Source organism: Physeter macrocephalus, chromosome 9, assembly GCF_002837175.3.
Source record: "Physeter macrocephalus isolate SW-GA chromosome 9, ASM283717v5, whole genome shotgun sequence".
NCBI lineage: Eukaryota > Metazoa > Chordata > Mammalia > Artiodactyla > Physeteridae > Physeter > Physeter macrocephalus.
This window is the reverse complement of record NC_041222.1, coordinates 41,813,072-41,817,958: the sequence shown is the minus strand read 5'-3', so window position 1 is coordinate 41,817,958 and position 4,887 is coordinate 41,813,072.

Sequence of the window (4,887 nt, the reverse complement as noted above, 5' to 3'; positions counted from 1 at the left end):
GGGCTGTAAGCTTTTGTATGCTTATTTTTGATATGTATATTATACTTCAATTTAAAAGTTTATTGAAGAAAACAGCTGAACTTGAGGAGTTTGCCAAATTGCTTTTCAACATTTAAAAAAATGTGGACTATAAATGGTTTCTGAATAGTAAACACATTTCAAAGCAGAAGACCTAGTAGTGCTGTGTTGTTAGAAATGTATGTTGTGCATACACTTACTCACTCATTCCACAAATATTTATTAAACACCTAGGGCTGGCTTGTATCTAAAACCATAGATTATATGGGAAATAAATCTATAAATAGACAGTAATATGATAATTGCTATAATGGATATGTGTGCAAATATAATGGAATTCTAGAGATGTTCTTTGGTCTGTTAGGGGAAAGTCAGAGAAGGCTACTCAATAAGGAGGGACACATGAGTTGAAACATGATGAAAGAGCACACATTTGCCTAAAAGGGAGTGAGTATTGTTAACATTGAACAAGGTGAGATGGGGAGAGAATTCTAGACAGAGGTAACAGCTAGAGAAAAGTCACAGAGGCAGGATGAATTTTGGAAAATTCTTTGATTGGGAGAGTGGCAGGAAGTGATGGAAGCTAAGTGTTATTGACTAAATGTTTATGTCCTCCCTGAAATTCGTAAGTTGAAGCTCTGACCTCCAGTGTGGTGGTATTATGAGGTGGGGTGTTTGGGAGGTAATTGGTTTTAGATGACATCATGAAGGTGGGGTCCTTATTTGGGGATTAGTGCCCTTATAAGAAGAGACCAGAGCTTGCCCGCCACCACCTGCTTCTCTCCCCACCTTGTGAGGACACAGTTAGAAGATGGCTGTCTGCAAGCCAGGAAGAGAGACTTCATCAGACACTAAATTTGCTTGCATCTTAATCTTCAACTTCCAGCCTTCAGAACTGTGAGAAATAAATGTTCATTGTTTAAGCCACCCGGTCTATGGTATTTTGTTATGGTAGTCAAAACTGACTAAGACACTGAGGCAATAGAGGAAGACAGGAGCCAGATCATAAAAAGCCATATATATCATGGAGAAGAAAAGACTTTATCCAGGAGATTATGAGTTTTAAGCAGTGAGTAATATGATAAGAAATATGATTAGAAAGATAACTCAAAGGCAGTGTGGAGTAATGCTTGGAAGGAGCATGACTAGAAGCAGAATGACCAGTGAAGAAGCTACTGTAAGGGTGAGGAGAGAGATGATGTCAGTGTGGACAGAGAGCAGCACACAGAGAAGTTTAAGATTTAGAGTTGGCAGGTCTTAATGATTAATCGGTTACGGAGGGCGTCAGGTAGGAGTCCAAGATGACATGAGTGGTACCACTGATGAGGATAGAGAACACCAAAGGAAAAGTGGATATGTGGAGGAAGATGAGTTCTGTCTGGGACATGTTGAATTGGGGACATCCAGGTGGGAACGTCTAGCAGGTAGTTGGATATAATGGGAATGGGGCCCAGAAGAATGATCTGGAGCTATGAGAGTTTTCTGTGGTGGATACATAGTTAGTAATTAAGACTGAGTTTACTTGTGAAGAGTAAGAAGATCATCATGGATGAGGGTGTGTAGATAAAAGGGTTAAACAGTTGAAAGTGTTAAGAGTGTTGCTGAAGTGCTGTACTATATGCATGGGTCCAAACTCTTTAAGAAGGAAAGCGTGGTCAAGTGTGGATGTATGGAGTGGCCAAGAGACCGGAGGACCTTGTGAGATGGAATTATGGGATTTGGAAGAGTGAAGGGATGAGAAAATGAAAAGGGTGTGAGCTTGTGATGAGAGAGTACATTACCAGAGGTTAAGATATTCAGGCTGGGCTAGTTCTGAGTATAAATAGAATGTGAGTTCCATGAGAACAGGAGTATTTCAATTCTGTATGCCCAGTATGTAGGACACAGTATGGCACATAATTTGTGCTCAATAAATATTTGTTGAATAGATGAATGGGGCATCACTAAAGTAGACTGAGGGGGAAGTTAATGGATTAGATGAGATCAAAGAAGTCTGTTGAAATTCTTAGAAAACTTGTATATGACTCTGTTTTTCTCTTGCTGCTTTTAGAATCCTCTCTTTAACTTTTGCCATTTTAATTAAGATATGTCTTGCTGTGGGTCTGTTTGGGTTCATCTTGTTTGGGATTCTCTGTGCTTCCTGTACCTGGATATCCGTTTCCTTCTTCAGGTTTGGGAAGTTTTCAACTATAATTTCTTCAAATACATTTTCGATCCCCTTCTCTCTTTCTCCTCCTTCTGGAACCACTATTATGCATAAGTTGGCACACTTTGTATTATCCCCCATAGATCTTGTATGTTGCTTTCATTTTTTAAAAATTTGTCTTTCTGTCTGCTGTTCTGATTGGGTGATTTCCCTTATTCTATATTCCATGACACTTATTTGTTCTTCTGTTCTTCTGTTCTTAGTCGGCTATTCATTGCTTCTAGATTGCTTTTTATCTTGGAAGTTGAATTATCTATTTTTTATTGGTTCATCTTTATAGTTTCTAGTTCCTTGTTACAGTGATCTGCATTTCTATTGATGATCTTTCTTAATCCAGTTGGCATTTTTATTACCACCTTTTTGAACTCAGGGTCTGGTAGAGTAGTGAGTTCTGTTTCATTATTTGTTCTTTCAGGGGATTTCTCTCGCTCTTTTAATCGGGAGTAGTTCCTCTGCTTTTTCATTTTACCTAACTTTCTCAGACTCTATGAATTTAGGAGAAACAGTTATCGATTGTGGTCTTGAAGGAGTGCTTTTATGTGGGAGCATCCCTCTGTAGACTGTGTGTGTCCAATGTCTTTGGTGTGAGGGCTTTTTTTGATATGGACACCAGCCACGTCTTTCCTCAGGGTTTGCTGGACGTTATCAACTTGATAGAGCGTGTGGTTGGTGTTGAGGGATCTAAAGCCTGTGCAGGGTGTGAGGTGGGACTTCTCCTCTGCTCTGTGGCTGTCACCACCTTGTCAGGAGTGTGGTCTGCTCCTCAGTTGTTGGAGTAGAAGCCCTGAGGGCCAATCTCAGTCAGTCTCCATTCCCCTTGAGTGCATGCCGTGCCCCAAAGGAGGCAATTGCTAAAGCAAGTGGGGCTCATGCGCTCACAGAGGACTGATGTGCCACCTGTGTGGGTGTCCATTGCTCTGTTTAGGCACAGCCCAAGATAGCGTCCCTTCCCTTGTTGAGGTCATCCCAGATCTAGTGCAAGGCTGTGGTGTGGAGTGGGTGGGGCCAGAACATTCGCTAGGTTGGGACTGGGAGTCAGGGTGTAGTGGCTGCAGGAATTGAGGTGCTGTGCTGCTGCCAGAGATGTGGGCTGCCTCTGTGGCAGTCTTCTCCCAGGACCTATCTGCCCCAGATGTAGCGCTAAGCTGCTGTATGGAGTGGGCAGGGCCAGAGTGCTCTGGGAGATGACCTGCTGTACACTCCTGCAGCACTACCGCCCCATGCCTGTACTGCCAATGGCCACCTCTGCCCCACCCAGATCACACCCCTGGCCCCCCAGTCTGTCTCTGCATAGCTAGATTGAATCTTTTCCCAGGGCTCAGTTGGCCCAGATCTCACACCAAGCTGTGGTGTAGAATGAGCAGGGCTGGTGTACTTGCCCCATCGGATTGAGGAGTGTGGCAAGGCGGCAGCCATCAGTGCAAGGCTTTCTCCGCCCTGACTGTTGGCAAGCCAGCACTCATACACTCCTTGCAAGTAGCATCCAGGCTTCTCCAGCCCTTCTGTCTGTCCCAGCAGTTCTCCCAACAGCCATGGGGGGGTTGTCTCCTCTGCACAGGACCCCAGGACTGGGATGCCCAGACTGTGGCTCAACCTGCTCGCTCCCCAGGGCAAGGGTCCACCCATGTGGACCTTCTCTTCCTATCAAACCCTTCTGGGGCACAGGTCCCAACCTGATGCCTTTTTTTCCAACCTACTCGGTCACATGGAGATCTTTCTTACAGCTTTGATTGTGCAGTTCTTCTGCCAGTTCCTGTTAGTTTTTCATGAGACTTGCTCCACATGTAGATGTATTTTTGATGTGTTTGTGGAGGGAGGTGAGCTCCACATCCTCCTACTCTGCCATCTTGACCTCTTCACCCAAAATATTGTAATGAAGACTTTTCAGCTAAGAATTTACAGTAGGGAGGTGATAGTCTCTTCAATAATTGGTGTTGGGAAAACTGGACAGTCACATGCAAAAGAATGAAACTGAACCCCTGTCTTACACCATACACAAAAATCAACTGAAAATGGATTAAAGAGCTGAATGTAAGACCCCAAACCATGAAACCATAAAAATCCTAGAAAAAAGCAGCTCCTTTTTTAAAAAAAATTTATTCATTTTATTTTTGGCTGTATTGGGTCTTCGTTGTTGCATGCGGGCTTTCTCTAGTTGCAGCGAGTGGGGGCTACTCTTTGTTGCGGTGCATGGGCTTCTCATTGCAGTGGCTTCTCTTGTTGTGGAGCATGGGCTCTAGGCGCGAGGGTTTCAGTTGTTGTGGCGTGCAGGCTCAGCAGATGTGGTGCACGGGCTCAGTAGTTGTGGTGCACAGGCTCAGTAGTTGTGGCACATGGGCTTAGTTGCTCCACGGCATGTGGGATCTTCCTGGACCAGGGCTTGAACCCATGTCCCCTGCATTGGCAGGTGGATTCTTAACCACTGTGCCACCAGGGAAACCCGAAAGCAGCTCCTTGACATTGGTCTTGGCAACGACCTTTTGGATCTGATACAAAAAGCAAAGGCAACAAAAGCAAAAATAAACAAGTGGGACTACATCAAACTAAAAAGCTTTAGTTTTGTTTTTTTTAAACATCTTTATTGAAGTATAATTGCTTTACAATGGTGTGTTAGTTTCTGCTTTATAACAAAGTGAATCAGCTATACATATACATATGTCCCC